Source organism: Kogia breviceps, chromosome 3 (assembly GCF_026419965.1).
Source record: "Kogia breviceps isolate mKogBre1 chromosome 3, mKogBre1 haplotype 1, whole genome shotgun sequence".
Classification (NCBI taxonomy): Eukaryota; Metazoa; Chordata; class Mammalia; order Artiodactyla; family Physeteridae; genus Kogia; species Kogia breviceps.
This window is the reverse complement of record NC_081312.1, coordinates 186643632-186662489: the sequence shown is the minus strand read 5'-3', so window position 1 is coordinate 186662489 and position 18858 is coordinate 186643632. Positions and strand designations below refer to the sequence as shown.

Genomic DNA, 18858 nt, shown 5'->3' with positions numbered 1-18858 from the left:
GGTCTGGTCAAAATATTCTAAGTATGTTTACCCATAACCTCAACCTAAAATAAAATACCAGGGCCAGTGGCCTTCCTACTCTACATATTTACTTATTCTGTAAAACAAGAAGACATAGAATTATAACGAGTGTATGCACTTATCTACAGCCCTCCTTTTGCCCAGGAAGATTGGCATTGCCTTCCCCTCTAGGGCAGAAGTGAGAGAGGAGCCCATAGCCCTCAGGACTGGCAAAGCCAGAGAGAAAGTATTAAGAAATCCAGCTTTCATCAACAGGAAGCATAAAGATCTAGAACAGGGACTGGTAAACTTTTCTGTAAAACTGCAAGTAGTTTAAGCTTTGCAGGCCATGTGGTCTCTGTTACAACAGCTCAACTGGCCAGGTGAAAGCAGCCATAAACAATAGGGAGAGAAGTGGGCATGGCTGTGTGCCAATAAAACTTTATTTGCAAAAGCAGGCAGTGGGCCAGCTTTGGCCCACAAGATGGGCTGTGGTTTGCCAACTCTTGATCTGGAATGCTCTTTCCCTTAATGAGGTTATGTTACTTTATGTTTTTCCAAACCTAATACGTGGACAAGTAACAGCCATGATGATGGTTGACATTTATAAAACATTTATTACTGACCGAGAATATATGCAAAACCCCTCTCTTGAGCCTGTAGAAACTAACATCCCTCCAGTCCCCTCGCTCTCGTCTGACACCCCTCATCAAGCCCACCCTCTCTCACTGGACGGCTACGGTGGAGTCCTGCTCAGGCATCCCTTTCCCCCGCCTTGTGCAACTGATTTCTACATAGAAGCCAGGGTGATCTTCTAAAAATGTAAATCAGATGCTATCACACTCCTACTTAAAACCCTTTGATGACTTTTAGGCTTAAAACCCAAGTCTGCCCTATGACCCCTACCCAGAATGCTGCAGGGCCTGGCCCAGCCCCCCTTCGCTCTCTCACTGCCTCTCCCTCCTTGGCTTCAAGCCACACTAACCTTTGTAAAGTCCCCCTGGCTCCCTGGCTCCCACCTACCTCAGGCCTTGCCTCTTCCTGCAATTCCCCCCCCACCCCTTTCCTCGCCGTTGATTCCACAGCATCCTCCTCAAACACCGTCTCAAGAGAGCCTTTCCTGCCGCCCAGATGAGGTCAGGACCTCTGCTCTTGGCTCACTTGGCTCCCTGGCGTCTTCATCCGCAGGGCGCGTTTCCCCCCGAGAAATTAGTGCTCATTCACGCGTGGAATGCTTGGCTCCTTGAGACCAGAAGCACAGAGCGGGGACTCCGGAAACACTCCATCAAAGACACATGGAAACAAATCCAGGCACGGGTGCCCGATGGAATCAGCTCCGCGCCCCGGGCACCATCGTTAAGTGAGGGTAACAGAAAAGAAGGAAGTGAGGGTGATTAGGACCTTGAGAGCCGTTCAGCCCAGAGAGAGGTGGGCAAAGAGAGGTGGGCTCTGTGCAGAGCGGAAGAGGACAAGCAGAAAGCCCAGGCCCAGGGACCAGCAGGGCAGCTCTGGAGACGAACACAGCAGGCAGCCTGCTCGGGACCAGGAAGCAGGCACACGGTTCACCAAGGGCCAGTTCCAAGCTTTCTTCTTATCGTTTCCTGACCCAGTAAGTTAAGCTCAAAAGTCTGCTGCTCAACTCCCTGTCACGCCTGGTGTGCGAGGTACCAAAGGCCCCTTAGGAGTTGTTGCCCTCTGCATTCCTTTTTTTTTTTTTTTTTTTTTTTTTTGCGGTACGCGGGCCTCTCACTGTCGTGGCCTCTCCCGTTGCGGAGCACAGGCTCCGGACGCGCAGGCGCAGCGGCCACGGCTCACGGGCCCAGCCGCTCCGCGGCACGTGGGATCCTCCCGGACCGGGGCACGAACCCGCGTCCCCTGCGTCGGCAGGCGGACTCTCAACAACTGCGCCACCAGGGAAGCCCTGCATCAACATTCTTAAATAACCTTGGGCAGCCTAACGATCGAACACAAACCTGGAGTTGAGGTTCTGCCAAGCTTATTGTGTACAGAAGATTGAAGCTTAAAATCCTGAGTTTTCTTTCTCTGTCATATGGAGGCATCGTGGTGCAGGGGTGCTGGTGTGAGGCCTGGAGGCTGACCGCCAGCAAGTGGATCCCAACTCCACGGCCTATAGCTGCTGACCTCGGGAAGTTACTTAGCCACACTGTCTCCATCTGAAAACTGGGGGCGACCAGAGGGCCTGCCTCAAAAAGTAGTTGTGTGGATTCAATGGCCAATCCAAACGAAGAGGGACGTGGGCCTAGCCCATGATAGGCTCTCAGTAAATAGAATCGCTGTTTTTTTTCGTTTTTATTTTATATTGGAGTATCAATATTTTATATTGATTAACAATGTTGGGTTAGTTTCAGGTGTACAGCCAAGTGAATCAGTTCTACACACACCTGTAGCTATTCTTTTTCAAATTCTTTTCCCATTTAGGTTATTACAGAATACTGAACAGAGTTCCCTGTGCTGTACAGTAGGTCCTTGTTGGTTATGTGTTTTAAATATAGCCGTGTGTACGTGTCAATCCCAAACTCCCAATCTATCCTTCCCACCCCTACCTGCCCCCAGAATCACTATGATGACATCGGATTCAAGCTGTACGGTCCATCCTGGTCCAAGGAGATTGCAGTGAGGTAGAGGCCTTATCAGGAGCTGAAATTTCTTCCCTCTTTTGGGTGTGAGGTGGTCCTTGGGACCCCGGTGGGGAATGTATCTCCTGGCCCACCCTGGTTCTAGGACCATGACCACATGCGGCTAGGGAAATGGGATGTGGGTACAGCCTTTCTTCCTGCCTTTGAACGGTCAGCTTCCACGTCCAGAAGAAACCACCCCCCAGGGCAGAATCACAGGCTTCCTTTTAGGCTCCAAGGGACACTTAACAAAGCCTGGGGGGTGGAGGGCTGTTTCTTTGATCTCTATCCCACCCATTCTTCTTAAAAGCATATACCCAGGACCTCCCGTCAATTTCTGATCTCTTGTTCCGAGTCAATTCACGAACGCTCATAAATTGCTTTGAAGATGAAAGCGCCACATCAGTGCACCGTGATACCGTTATTATTTTAACAAGTGGAGTCTGCACATGTCTCCTTGACATATAAGCTGTTCAAATATTGGTCTTGTTTTTCAGTTCAGCTGCGTGGGAAAAGAACTTGCATCATCTCTTGTGTATACTCCCACATCTACCGCTACGTGGAGTGAGCACTGTTTTCATAAAAATATTTGCCTTTTCTCCAACAAAAGAAATTGATGCTTCTCTTGGGGATACCTCTCTGTTAGCCAAAACTCCAGTAATTATTTGCAGAGATGTGTATTTTTTTTAATGTCTAATTTATTGCAATGCTTACAGATGCCAATAAAATGTACTATAATGTTCACGAGGCCAACAAAGTTCAGTGCACACTGAAAAAAAGTTTGGTGCACGCTGAGAAGAACTACTTACACGAACATAATAATGGATTCATAAATGAACACAAGGATGGATTCCGCTTGGCAAGGAGGAACACAATAAAGCGTTTCATTCTCTAGATCCACTCTAGATGGCTATTCTCTACCCAGGCTCCAAAGAGCCTTTTCAGAGAATTTCTCTGGAAGCCTATCTGACTATATCACGGCACATCGCTTTGGCCACCTTCGCTAACTAGTCTCACCAACATCTAATGCTTCCATTTTCTCAGCCTCACTGGCAGATCACCTGCCAGGCACTAGAACTGGCCTGTGTGCTGACAGATGGGACCAGGCAGAGAAGGCTTGTTGGAGGGGGTTGAAGAGAGGCCGCTGGGCGGGGCTTAGAAGCACACAGTCATTTCACAAACCCCCAACCTTGCAGCTGGTACCTGGGAGCATCCCTCACACCTGCCACAGGCTACAGGCTTCATCATCTGGTTTCCACTCCAAGTCTGAGCATGGCATTCTGTGGCCTGGTTTCTCCTCCAGCCGTGATGGAGGGAGCCCAAGGTGTGGTCCATCAGCCAAGCTTCAGGGACTTACGCTGCACAGAGGAAACGGGCCCGTCCTGTGAGAGCAAGTCAGCGCCTTCCCAGCAGCCAGAGCTTCTCCTGTCCTGGGCCAAAATCCTAGGCATTCTGGCTGGAACCATTTTCCTGATTCCTGCTTCTTTTAAAGGTTTCCTCAGAAGTCAGTCTGGCTTTCCACGGTTAGCCAGGGGGCCTAACCCGTCTCTGTCAACTGCCCCTGAACCCCGGAAACCCCACTGACCGCCAACGCACCGCAGCCCTCCCCTGCCCTCGAGCCCGCAGCCCCATTGCCCGGCCCCTCTCCGGATCTGCTCACTGCCTTGTGGCATCTTTGATGCTGTCTGGTCGGTATTGTTATTAGACTTTCCACCAGTGCCTTGGTTTCTTGTCTAATTCGTACAGAGCAGGGAAGGAGCAAGCTGATTAGATCCACCCCTTGGAATTCCTATCCCAGGCTGTCTGCCCAGGACGGCCACCCACTCCAAGTCATCCAGTGCCCCACTGGGCTTGGTTTCTCTGCCATATGGCAGACCAGACACATCCTGGAAGAGTTTCCCACCCCTAGGAGGCAAGAATATGTTCCAGAACGCTCCCTCCCATACCCTGTGGGGGAGATCGGCGCTGCTCATAGCAGAATAAACGAAAGCACTCAAAGGTCTTTATCTGTCGCAAGAGCGAGGAGCTCCTGGCTGTCACAAGGGTGTCGCCCTCCTGCCTCACCCCCTCGTGTGCGGTGTGGGCCGAAAGCTAGAGCCCTTACTTCAGGACGTGGGCACTTGTGGACTCCGTTTGGGCTGTGGCATCTCCCAGTGCCAGAGAGCACCAGAAACTTCCTTCCCCAGAACCAAAGGAGCGCGGTCTTACTGATGATTTCCAGAAAGTACCCGTCTCACTCTGGGCGCGGCTTTACCTTCCATAGGGCGCAGATTTTTCAGCCCGCGGGTGGATTCTCCCCGGGCCCGTGGCTGTCTGGGTAGCCTGCTGCAGACTGTATTTGAAACTGTAAAACTGCCAGCGTTGCCTCCTGTGTTGCTTTTCCTGGGATCTGTCTGCTTCTTCCCTGGGCCCAAGCTTGCAGAGACTGGATGCTTTGTTCTCAGGGCAAGTTCAGCTCCGTGCAGCTGACTTCGCTGGTAGTGCTGAACATAGGACGGAAATCTGTAACAGCCCCAGGTCCAGCCAATGGCAACATGCATATTACAGTGACCAGAGATGGTCTTTATCTCCCTTCTCCTCCCATGGTGCCCAAGAGAAGGCTTTGCGTATAGTAGGTGCTTAATAAATATTTGTGAATGTCTTCATTGGGTCCAAGATCAGCAGCACTCTTTCCTCTGTCCCCCATGTCACCCCCACGCTTTCGGTGTGCTCACTACGCTAAAGCTGTGTCCAGATTTACAGCTCATTTTACACCGATAACATCCGGGGAGAAGACGTCCCTTGGAACAAGCCCCGGGACCCTTCTCTGAGGGATGCTTCCAGCAAGGACTCTAGGGCCCTCCAGACAGACGGTGTGCACTGCTGACAGTCGGAGGGTCCATTCTCCTGCTGAGCTTTCCCACTTTCAAAGGCTTTCCTTGCGTAGGCTGTCCACCTCCTATGAGATCTATTGCTGAGAGGCAGGAAAGGGTCCAGCAAACACGAAGTGGGAGGTTTGTGGTTTGCACAAGTTGAGAGAGGATGGTCCTTTTTGCAAGAGTGAAGACAAGAGGCACCCCCGCAGGACCAGATGCGGGCCACCCACAGGCCACTCCCTTGCAGCCCCGGCCTGCCTGGAGGGCGCCGTGACCCCAGCATCCCGCCTTCCCTCACAGCCCTGGGATACGAGGTTGGGGCAAAGAACGGATTCAGGAGGCAGGGCTTAGTACCAGGGATATGGGCACAGGGGCCACGCAGTGGGGCAGATGAAGAGAGCTAAATCGTGACAGATTTTCTGCAGTTACCTGGTTTTTTAGGAATTTGGTGGGCTGCTGACACATAGCGGTGTGTGGTGTAATGTGAGACCAGGGCTGGATGGCCTGCCCATGCCCTGCTTGGGTTTTAAATAAAGTGGACAACGGTTTGCAGAAAAAAGGAATCTGGAGGCTGTGGTTTCTCCTTGGCCACCACACCTCGTTCCCAGGATCCCAGTAAAGCAAAGAGACAAGGAGGCCCGAGGGACAGAGCCCAGGCCCTAGGCTGCAACCTGCTTGTCACCTGAGAGCGGCCACAGCTGCTGGGCCAGGACTTGTCCACACGTACCAGGGGCAGGGGACGCAGCCTTGGCCTGGACTGGGCTCTGATCTGCTCCCAGCACATGGAGTCACAGCCCGCTTAATACCCTGTTTACACCAAGGGCTGTGGAAGGCACGTCTTTGCCCCTGCGTGGCAAAACTGCAACTTCAGAGATCAGAAAATCCTGCCCGGTTCTAATCCTTCCGCATCTTACGTCCTCATCCTTTTACCATACCGAGTGGCTGGCGGTCAGCTTCCTCTGTACTCATCACCTTTCAATATATTCATCTGCTAGCAGTCCTCAGTAAAGGATGGTGTCAGGCCCACGTTTCTAAGAGAAAGAAGGAAAAGAAAAGGAAATCACGTTATACACCAACCAGGACAAATGCTGACAAAAATTTCAGTGTATAAACCTAAGAGAATAGAGGTCTCTTCTCCAGAGGACAAACCAACAGAATCCACAGAACCTTGGTTTACTTATCTCTACAATGGGAAGATACTCCCTAACCCCTCAGGAAGGAAATCTGTAACAATTTCATAGCTCGGGGATGGATTAGACAGAAATTTGGAAGGTGCAGAGAGTTTAGATGTAGTATTAAGATGTAGTGAAATGGTACCATTAAAATCAATCTTGTACAGAGCTTTCAAAAATCTTGTGCTATGGTGACTCTATTTCGCCTTAAAAGTGGGTAACAGCTTCTCTCAAATTCTTCCCCACTCCCAACTCTCTAACGCCCCTCATCATTGCTCCGTATCTGGGAGAATAATTCTGGGAATGTATCCACCAAAAACGTGTTTAAATTCCTTCTTTCCCTCCACTCAGCCTCCCAAGAAAGTATGTGTGTAGTACTACCTCCTACCCCAGTGAATCTAATTTTTGATTCTTCTGTCAACTAAAAACAAAACAAAACAAAATGCACAACCTAAGAGTTGAGAATTATGTTTTGTTTGGGGACTTTACTGAGAACTCTAGCCCAGGAAGGCAGCCTCTCAGATCACTCTGAGGGACTGTTCCAGAGAGGTCAGGGAGGAATCCGGTTATATAGGAGTTTCAGCTGCGGAAAAAAATGTAGTTGAACATCAAAAGATCACTGCTAATCATAAAAAAGTAGACACATTAAGGTAAGGATTTTAGTGCTTTTCTGTGCATGGGAAGATGCAAGCGTCTGGGCTCATTGAAAGCATTCCTTTGATAAGCATGGAGCTATCTAGGGCCAGTATCTCCTTTTTCTCCATCCTGGGTTCCCCTCAGGGCGTACCATGGGGCGGGGCGGGGCATGGGGGGGGGCTGCCATGGCTGACGGCTTGATGGCCTGAACACCCTTTGTTTACTGAGATGGCAGGTGACATTCTTTGTCCACACTTCCTGAAAGGGTCCTGGTCTCTGTAAAACTGGGGGAGAACATTGCTGGCAGCCCCCACTGGCCAGGATTTCTGCATTCACGCATGATAGGCCTCTCGTCCTGGCCTTTCTCTCAGGGGCTTAAGGTGACCTCCTAGGCACTCTCTCCTTTCCCTGACGAGGTCGCAGGGCCCCATGGGCCTCCAGTGGACAAAGGCGTGGACTGTACTTGGACTGAGTAGTTTTCATCTAGGGGGCACCGGCGGGGTTATAAGAGTTTCTCCCGTCGTGTCCCAGGCGGGTCCCAACCACGAGGAAAGCAGAACACCAAACCCCCAAAGGGATTTTGGTTTGGCTCAGTTGCTCTGCTTAATTGGGAAGGTCTGGTCACCGAAATTTCACAAGAAAAGGAAACCGTGGATCATGCTGAATGTATCGTCTTGGGCACATTTATCTTAAGCTGGACATAAACCTGATGCCTCAGCCAAGTTTTTCTGTACAACCACAATGTTTCATGGGAAGAAAACGAAAGTACATTTTTTTTGAGTAAGGCACAGGCCTAATAGTATGGTTTCTAATAAAGGTCAAAGGTCTGGGGGAGATTTTGGTGAAATCAGCTGAAGTGCTTTGCTCGCCTTGAACCCAGCGCTAACTGAGGTTTCAGGTTTCAGGAAGAAATTCGCCCAGCAACGAGGTTTATAACGTGTCATTTAGTAGCTGGTCTTCATAGCCCGAGACCTCTTCACTATGGCTGTGGCTTGAAAATGCTCTAAAAACCGCAGGAAACATTTTCCCAATGAATCATAAACCTCCTGCGAAGTCAGAGGAATCAGTCTAATGTGCCTCCATTTTTCCTTGGGCCACTTGGACAATTCAGAGAACAGTGCACGGAGACCACAGCCCACGTTTTTTTCAGATCTAGAGATGAACTTGTTATTTGAATGGGATTGAGGCAGGAGTGAATTTCTGTGACGGTACATGAAAAGGGGGCTGACTGCAGCTAGCAGACCTAGGACGCATTTTCTAAGTGATTTTTCCTAAATTTGCCGATCCCATGTCCAAATCCTACTCAGTTAAGCAATGTCCAGATTCCTTTGCCCCACGGTGCCTGGATTCGTTCTACAAGCACCAAAGGAAGAGTTCGTTAGCCCAGAGTCCCTCTCAGACCGAGAATCTGAACAGCCAGGGGCGAAGAATTGTAACGCTGCGATCGGAAGGCCCATTCTTGAAGCCACGTTGTGGCCGGTGGAATTACGTGCCTCACACCTCATCGAAGCCAGACCAACCCTAGCGGCCATCCAGACACAGCGTGGTGTTCACAGAGCCTAACTGGGCTGGTTTCCTTTGGCCCAACCCAAGAAACCGAAACAGTCGTTCTGTACTTAGAATCTCCCATGCGGGAAAAGCTACTGTCTTCCAACTGGAGAGAAATCAGTGCACGGAAACCACACTAGTGATGGTTCGGGGTAACAGCTGGACTCAGTTCACGTTGCTGCTACGACAGAACAAATTACCAGACATGTTCAGAATATGAGCACAACTGGAGGGCTAAGTATCCTTTCGGTTTCTTTTAAATTTTTAAATTGTATTTTATTTATTGTTATTGAGGTCTAATTGACATAGAACATTAGTAGTTTCAGGTGTATCCCATAATGTTTTGGTATTTGTATGTATCGTGAAATCATCACCACAATAAATCTACTCACTTAACATCTCTCTTCACATATAGTTTACAAATCTTTTCTTGTCTTGTGATGAGAGCTTTTAGGAACTACTGCCTTAGCAGCTTCCACATATACAAGACAGTACGATTAACTGCCGTCGTCGTGCTGTATGTTGCGTCCCCAGGACTTACTTATAGCTGGAGGTTTGTACCTTCTGACCCCCCGTCACCCAGTTTGCTTCCCAGCACCCCACATTGCTTGCCTCTGGCAACCACCAATCTGTTCTCTGTATCTGTGAGCTTGTTTTTTGGTTTATTATTATCATTACTATTATCGTTACTATTATTTTAGAGTCCACATGTAAGTTACACCATACGCTATTTGTCTTTCTCTGTCCGAGTTATTTCACTCGGCAAAATGCCCTAAAGGGCCACCCATGTTGCAAATGGCCGGATTTCCTTCTTTTCCGTGGCTGAGCAAGATTTCATTGCATATAGATACACAACAGTTTCTTGCATTCATTTGTTCATGGGTGGACCCTTAAGATCTTTCTTAAGCTCAGGCATTTTATGTTGCTGCTGTTGTTGATGGCAGAGCCACGTGGCTTGTGGGATCTTAGTTCCCCGACCAGGGACTGAACCTGGGCCCTCGGCAGTGAAAGTGCTGAGTCCTAACCACTGGACCACCAGGGAAGTCCCAAGCCTAGGCATTTTTGAAAATAGCTCTGTTATGTAGCAAGAAACACTAAAAGAAAAGTGATTGTTCTCCATATGCCCAATAAGGTGGATTTTATTATAACTGTGCCTCCAGGCCAAGGCCGGGGCATTCAAAGAAGGGCCTGGACAGCTAGGAAAGATTTCCTGCAAGAGATTTGAGAGGGGACTAACAATGTGTAGGTCTTTCAAACAGACCATCAAACAGAAGGACGTACAATGTACAATAAGTATTAAAATAAGCCAAAGGGAAACTACAGAGAGAAAGGCTGGCAGGAGAAAGATAACATGCTAAAGACATCACACGACCCTGTACGTGTTTGTTAGGAGCTGCAGCAACTCTGCAGCCACCACGCTCACGGCAAAGACGAACATATAATCCGTTCCATTAAAGAAGCCAGAAGGAGGAGGAGAGCTCAACAGCGCAGGAAAAGCATAAGGATTCGAGAAGCCCCGGGGGCTTCCAAGGGGAGAGCCGTCATCCCCATTTGCCTGGGACGGAGGGGCTTCCCAAGACAAAAACTTTGGGCAACTTGGGCAAATTTGCGAAAAATTCATATGGGTTAGACCCAGCCCAACGTGGCGGGAAGCACTCTGCCTGGCCCTAACCTGAACCCGAACCCCTAACCCCTAACCCCTAACCCCTAACCCTAACCCTAATCCTACCCTTACACTAACACTAATCCTACCCCTAACCCCAGCCCTAACCCTAACCCTAACCCCTAACTCCTAACCCTAACCCCAATCCTACCCTAACCAGGACCACCTCTGGACCTCACGTTTATTCTCAGACCCACAGCCGCAGGTGAGGGCCGTTCCCACAGGCTCTGACCTTGGCATGCTGGCCAGCTGCTGGCCCATGTTCGCGAAACACGGTCAAAAGCAGAGGGTGCGGGAGGCCAAAGGGGCGGCAGCGAGAAAGGAGGATGTGCTCTCCGGGGAAACCTCAGCAGCGGCTGCGGCCTGGCGTTGCTCAGGCTGAAGCTGCGTGAGGGAGCAGGGAGGGCAGCCTGTCCAACAAGGAGCTCGTGACACCGGGCTCGGGTCGCCTCCCTCACATAGGCCCAGTGGAGCGCGCCGACACCTCCAAGGCGGGGCTGAGGTGACAACAGCTGGTGGCTCCCCTGCGGGCCAGGAGCCAGGCTTCCGTCCAGGCCAGCCCGCCTTGTCTCCATCAGCCTCGGACTTGCCTGGTTCACTTACGGGGAAATTCCTCCGACGCGTGGCATCCGTGACAGCTGGGGGTGTGGAACCCCAGACTCAATAGGGCGGCTTCACGGTAGCCTTTCACCTAGTGTTGTAGGTGACAGTGAGCTGTTCCCCAGAGAAGACACTCGCCTCTTTCGCAACCTGTGCGCCGACATAGCTCTCCCTGTGCTGGAACATTCTGTCCTGTGCCAGCAGACTCCTTCGGCTCAGCATGGTGACTTTTGCTCAACAGAGGGACTTTTGCTGCCCTATTCTAGGAATACGACGTAATTCTACCCACTCCTACGGCGTCGTCTTCCTTGGAAGGTTGACAGCCCCCGAGGCTTCCCAGGCAAACGAATGTTGCCTCTGGGTTTGCCCAGCTTTCGTGGTTTTAGCGCAGAAAGACGTTTCTATTTCCGGCCCTTGCGGGGGTCCCCAGTCTCCCTTCCCCCGTCTTGCTAAGGAGGCTGAAGGTCATACTCCACTTTGACCTGTCCATTGTTTCTTGCATCTGTCCATCGAAGATAATTTTCTGGGCATCCTTAGAGAAGGCGAAAGACTCCACGACACTGCGACGCTTCAGCGGTCACGTACCTGAGGCTGTGACGGAGGCTGGGGCGCATCTCTCTTAAAAACAGTCTTTGGGCCTTTTTTCTATACAAGCTCTTTAGTTTTTTGAAGTAGAGTTCGTTTCCAATACATAAGCCTTTAAAAACAAAAATGTCAACGTATAGCTGTCTCAAAATAAACCGCTTGCCGAATTAAGAAATATATATTTCGGGGTTGTCTTCAAATGTCTGACGGTGTCCCAATCAACAGTTCCGTGCATATTTCTGAATAAGTTAAGTGCTTCAATCTGAATATTTCCACAATGTGCCCCGGACACAGGAGGTAGTCACCATTTATTAGAAGAAGACAGACGGTCACACAGTGACTCTGATCGGTGCTGTGACAGACCCCGAGCAGGGCACAGTCCTGGCTGAGGGCACAGGGGTACGGCGAGGGAGGCGTCTCAGAAAATGGAGGCCGGAAGCCATCTCGGAGGACGAGTGAAACTGACCGTCTGGACCATTTGAGGCCGGTGATTTGTGCTTCAGACGACAGGACGTAAGATTGCAAAGGTAAAGCGAGGCCAGATCTCAGAGGGCCCCGTGTGCCAGGTCAAGGAACTTAGGCTTTATCCTGTGCGCTTTCCGATTTGTTGTAAAGAATTTCGAAAAGGAAAGTAACATGATTGAATTTGCATCTGGAGTCTCGTAAAGAAAGGGGTGGGGAGAGAAGAGTTTAGAGGCAAAAAACCCAACTAAGAGCCTTGGCGATGGTCCAGAGGAGAGGTGAGGCGGGCTGGAAGTGAGGAGGAGTCATGGGCAGTGGGTATAGAGGGAACGCAGTCAAATCCCCTCTACTTCGGAGGTGAAATGAACAGGCTTTCGTGAGTATTGGACGCTGGCGGTAACAAGCCAGGGGCATCAAGAAGAACATCCTTCTAAGAGAAGGCAGCCTATCCTGAAGCCTGTGTCGGGCTCTGTCAGGCAGCAACCCCCGGGAGAAGATTGATCTTCTCCTAAGAAATGAGATTTCCTTTCTTGCTGTGCGTCTGGAGGATGAGGAGGGCTCTGCTGAGGCGGTGGAGAGGAGCTGACAGGTAGGTGAGGGCGGGGCTGGGAGCACGGGGCGTGCGCGTTCAGACAGACATACCGCTGGGGGTCCTTTGCACGTGGGATGGGGAAGTGGACCTGTGGGGGTTCAGGACATGCTCAGGTTCAGGGCTTCCCTGGTGGCGCAGTGGTTAAGAGTCCGCCTGCCGATGCAGGGAACACGGGTTCGAGCCCTGGCCCGGGAGGATCCCACATGCCGCGGAGCAACTAAGCCCGTGCGCCACAACTACTGAGCCTGCGCTCTAGAGCCTGTGAGCCATAACTACTGAGCCCGCGTGCCACAACTACTGAGCCCACGTGCCACAACTACTGAAGCCCGCGCACCTAGAGCCCGTGTTCCGCAACAAGAGAAGCCACCGCAATGAGAAGCCCGCGCACCGCAGCAAAGAGTAGCCCCCGCTCGCCGCAACTAGAGAAAGCCCGCGCGCAGCAATGAAGACCCAACGCTGCCAAAACTAAATAAATAAATTTATTTAAAAAACAAAAAACAAAAAACATACTCAGGTTCAGACCCAAACCAAGATAATCCCGGGCTGCCTCTCCACCCAGCTTTGACCAGGAAAGATGCTGGACAAGAAAACTATGCTAGCGTCAGTCCAGAAAATTCTGTCCTGTCCCAATGGGTTTCCTTCCAAAGAGCCAAGTGAGGAGGTGGGGTCTAACAAGTCCAGGGACGGCAGGAGCGCGCGGATGTGTGCTGGTCACAGCCGGCGGTCACCGAGGCCATGTCGCCAATCAGCGCGAATGCAAGGACAGTGGTTTTCCTGGGATCATCAACAGCCCTGCCTCACTGGAAAACTTGCTTCATGGAAATGGTTTCATAACAGCCTGATGCGCAGCTCGCGTGACTTGGCAGGAAAGGAATCCCCAGCTGTGTGTCGACTGTTTGCCTGCACGCTGGACCAGAAACCCTCCTGCTCTTTTTTCACTACTTCTTTTTTTTTTTTTTTTTTTTTGTGATATGCGGGCCTCTCACTGTTGTGGCCTCTCCCATTGCGGGGCACAGGCTCCGGACGCGCAGGCTCAGCGGCCACGGCTCACGGGCCCAGCCGCTCCGCAGCATGTGGGATCCTCCCGGACCGGGGCACGAACCCGTGTCCCCTGCATCGGCAGGCGGACTCTCAACCACTGCGCCACCAGGGAAGCCCTCACTACTTCTTTTATGGATTTGCCACTATAGTGGAAGCCCTCTTTACCAGGCTCCCGCTAAAACTGCTAGATATCCCCTAATCCCCCTTTTCAGGAAAACACACTGACTAAAGCTCTGAGCATGCAGGACAGTTTGCCTGGGGGCTTCCCAGGCTAACTCGGGGCGGTGGCCCCGGCAGGCGGATCCAGGAAGGAGAGGCGTCCACCCACTGGGGGACCAGAGAGACAGGACCGGCTGGGCCCCCGTGCGTAGGAGCCAGTTAGACACAGCAAACACTGTCGCAACCCTGTGAGACACACGCCAGTGCCTGGCCAGACCCTGAAGGCTACAAGGTGTGAGACTGTCCCTGCCTTGTAGAGGCTGAACCCAGGGCTTGCAATCCAGACCCTTCTAGAGGCCTGGCAGGGAACGGGCCAAGCCGGGGGGGGGCAGATGCAGCGGTGAGTGCTGGGGTCCCCCCACTCTTGTCAAGTGTCCCTAAGTGACAGGGCTGGCTCCTGGGCTAGCCACCAGTACAGATGTCCAGGGACCTGTGCTCAGAAGGGCCCGACATTTGGGTTTCAATGCCCTTCATATAATGAATGTGATTATTAAATTTCAGTTTTGAATGTGTATTTTGTAAATGAAGTCTGACGGGACAACGGAGCGGGTCCCGGGAAGCCTCAGCCCACGGGGGGCTGTTTATCACCAGCTCCCCAGCCCGGGAGAAGAAAGCTGATGTTTCCCCCATTACCGGGGGGCATCTTAGGCTCCTAGCAAAGACTCAAGTACAAACTCCAGGGCCCTGTGGAAGCCAGGTGAGCTCGAGCTCTGGAAACCCTTGTCACCAAAACTCGTGGGATTAACCCACACCTTTCCAAATAAACACGGTACCAAGCTGTGAAAATATTTGCTAAATTAAGCTTCATTTAGCCTAGATTGACTGCTTTGCTCTCTACTCTATTCAAAAACATCAAAAACCAAACCAGTCAAACTAACAAAACTCCCCCTCCTATCTAAAACAGGAGCTCTAAGGATGATACTGTGAATTGTGAGCAGTGATCTTTTTTACAATCATGAGAACAGCTACTCTTTATTGATTCTTTAAGCCACATGTCACATGCTTCGTTGACCTTTTCCTATCAAGTGCTCCAAACAGGCCCGCCTGGCCACATGCCAATGGGGTTCAATGCCCCTCTTAATCCACTCCAGCTCCTGCAAGGGTGTGCGAGGCACGTCCCCATAAAAGAATGACAGCGTCCAAGGGCAACAGCAATTATGCATGGAAAACTGAAGAATCTGGTTTCTTCATTCAACTAAGCGCTCGTGGAACAGCGAGATTTGGCAGAGTAGGGCTTGAGGCAGAGAGTCGAGGTGACACGTGGTGCGAGCAGAGGCTGAAGAGAAGCAGGTCTACATCCAGGAGGAAGGGGAGCTGCGTCCACGGACCCCAGACGCCGTGGGAAATGCCTGCGAACACGGCGCCGGCTCCCAGCGCACCAGACGGCTGGCCTTGGCAGGGCCGTGAGGCTGCCTCTTTGGCCTTAAAATAAATCCCCCCTCCATTCTGTTTAAAAAAATTTATTTTATTAGAGTTGATTTACAACGTCATGTTAATTCCCCGCTTTGTTCTTGAATAATTTTTTAACATCTTTACTGGAGTGTAATTGCACTACAATGGTGTGTTGGTTTCTGCTGTGTAACAAAGTGAATCAGCTATACATACACATATATCCCCTCCCTCTTGCGTCTCCCTCCCACCCTCCCTATCCCACCCCTCTAGGTGGTCACAGAGCACCGAGCTGATCTCCCTGTGCTATGCGGCTGCTTCCCACTAGCTCTCTATTCTACGTTTGGTAGTGTATATAAGTCCATGCCACTCTCTCACTTTGTCCCAGCTTAGCCTTCCCCCTCCCCGTGTCCTCAAATCCATTCTCTATGTCTGTGTCTTTATTCCTGTCCTGCCCCTAGATTCTTCAGAACCTTTTTTTTCTTTTTTAGATCCCATATATATGTGTTAGCATACGGTATTTGTTTTTCTCTTTCTGATTCACTTCACTCTGTAGGATAGACTCTAGGTCTATGCACCACACTACAAATAACTCAATTTCATTTCCTTTTATGGCTGAGTTATATTTCAATGCATAATTTTTTGTAGGTTTTTGGTTCCTTAAAATCAACAGACCTTGACAAAAAGCACCTAAAACTACCATAAAATCAGCATGTATATATATCTGGAAAGAACCCGCAAGATCATCCATTCTGAGCTCTTCATTTTAAGAGGATGCCTGAGGCCCAGAGACGGTAAGCAGTGTCCCCAGACCACAGAGTTGGGGTTCAGCCTAGACTCCTCCCACGTGACACTCTTTCTAAGACACCACACCACCTCTTACTTGGAAAAACGTTGTTCAACACATAGAAGGACCAATAGCTATAAAGCCGTGCCCTAGAATCATGTTTCTAGACTAGAGAATAGTACTCTGTACATTTATAGTCCATTTGGACTTCAATAATTAGAAAGAGATGAGCATTTCCCATTGTCCTGAGCTGTACTGTTTTAAATTCCAGCCTGGCTTAGGAAAAACAAATTGGTTTCTACCATTTTGTACCCATTTTTGTATAACTAAATAACATGCTCATGGCCTGTAATCCTGGTCTGTTTATCCAAATAGACTCTCTAGTGTACAAAGTGTGTTAACAAATATATACTGTTAGGAACTATATGTAAGAAAAAGTAATGAAATTCTAGCCCAAAGATAAGACTTCATGAATGTGTGTGTGTCGGGTATTTTTCATTTAATTTTTATTGTTGTTGGTTTAATTTTTTGTGATTTCAACTTGGTCTTTTCTTCAATACATGTAAATAGTAGCCTCAACCTGGAAACACCAGAAGAATGGATAAACAAGCCAAAGCCTATTCATGGAAGAGAATACAACGCAGCGATCAAAAGACAGGAAAATCAGAGATGGAGCTTCGAGTCGTTGTGCTGAGAAGCTTTAGGTGAAAGTATTGCCTCACTTACCTAGATTTCCAGAAGAGAAAACACTAATCGACGGTGGAAAATCAGAAAAGAAGCTCTTCTGGGGGCAGAGTAGGGACAGGAATTGACTGGGAAGGGGCACAGAGCAATGTCCCCATGGCAGGAGAGGTAAAGCTCTCTATCTTGCTAGGGGCTTAGGTTACAAGAGTGTATATGCCCCTCCCCCAAACACAGCCCGTGCACATGGAAGATGTGTGCACATTTCATCGTATGCAAATTTTACATCCAAAGGAAAAACTACCAACAGACATTGAACCCACATTAATGACACGCATGCTGAGATATCTAGCGGATGGTGTACCGATGACTGTAATTTACTTGGCACTGCCTTATTTAAAACAAGGAAGCCTGCTGGGTAGATAACGGAGTTGGACAGATAGGGCACGAAGCGAGTACGGGAAAACGTTAATTGTAGAATCTGCGTGGTAGGTGTCCGTTAAAAATTCTTACTACATTGCTGTATGCTTGAACACTTTCATAACAAAATGTTGGAGGGAAAAGCCATGTACGAGCAGAGCAGAAGAGAGCAGGCACCTTCATATTTCAGGACCCTTTGGGCACCAGAAAGAAGCAAGGACGCAGGGCTGGCCCTGGGGCGTCCTGTGGACCACGTTATGATATCCAGGAATATCTCTATGGCAACGACAGACAGAAGGACTGCTGGAAACAAAAGATAATTTCCTGTTCCAGCTTCGGGGAAGACAAAACAAACACCCGGAAAAAAAGGCAATGAGAAAAGCACAAATGTACCCCTCACCCCACAAGAGATTAGCTCACGTTATCAGCAGAGACAAGCTGTGTCAAGGAGAGATAGTGGCCGAGCCAGCACCAGAGGCTAATCTCTCCAGGAATTAAAGCTTCATTAACTTGTTTTCGGCATTTTTCCGGAAGAATCCACAGATTCTGAACTATGACCGTTTGCATGTTATTTCTTCTTATCACTCGAATAAATGAAGAAATAAATAAAAAGAACACGGTTTGCCCACACGGGAAGTGACTGGTGGATAATGAAGACATCATGCTGACTGGTATTTGGAACTTGTCACTTATTGGTAAGTTCCTTTTTCACCCCCCTGAAATCCGTCCCTATCGGCGCTTAGGGCAGAAACCCTTTTTTTCTACCCCACTCCACCCATGCTGTTCCCTTTTCTCCTCTTTCCTTTACTTGCTCTTTGAAGGGATCAGTGGTGAAGGAAGAGATTACTAGGAAGTACCCCGCTTCCCCCCCCCCCCATTCTCCGGTCTGGGCTTGTTGCCTTCCAGGAACAGGGAGATCACTGCCACCTGCTGAGGCAGGACTGTTCCGGGCGTCACCCTGAAAGATGGCAGCACAGGAAGGGAAGCGGAGGCCAGAGGATTCTCAGGGAGCCTCAGAGCCACTCCCAAAGCGAAAGCAAATTTCCTGGACGGTGTGTGATGTTCTGGAGAGGACTGAGGACAGATAAGGACCGCGGAGAGGCAGGCGGAAACCGTGCTCCGGGCACTCGCCCCTTCCCCAGCCCTTCCTCCGGCAGCGCCCCTCCGCCCGGGATCCTAGCACCGTGGTCTAGTTTGTAATTTTGGAAAACCACCCCTTTCCTACCTCCCTCCTCAAGTCTTCAGAAATCGTCTGCACTTCCACAGTGTGCAGAGCGGAAGCAGCATGGAATTCGGAGTTGGGAAAATGCGGGCCCCAGTCTCTGGGTTCCCTTCTGCCTGGGTGTCAAGAGTGCAGGAAGGGAGCGCCTCTGGGGGCGCAGTGTCCCCCAGGTCCCAAGGGCAGGATGGCTGTAAGGCCCCAGGGGCCTCGCGGTGGGAGAACTCCTGGCGTAGCCTGGCGCCCACTGAACGTTTGGCGTCCGGCAAAGGGGGTGACGGTGCAAAATGGAGGAGACTGAAGGCATTTCCCGTTCAAAAGCAGGGACCCCGGGGCCGAAACACTGCTCAGTT

At 50.3% G+C, this 18858-nt stretch overlaps 1 long non-coding RNA gene across 1 annotated transcript in view; it reads right to left on the bottom strand.

Moving 5' to 3' along the window:
* Nucleotides 1-3492: 3492 nt before the first annotated feature.
* The window catches only part of LOC131753264 (uncharacterized), a 62049-nt gene continuing 46683 nt past the window's right edge, over nucleotides 3493-18858 (bottom strand). The window contains exon 3 of the long non-coding RNA XR_010839914.1: nucleotides 3493-6522. This is a non-coding gene — a long non-coding RNA (uncharacterized lncRNA). The remainder of the gene's footprint in view (nucleotides 6523-18858) is intronic.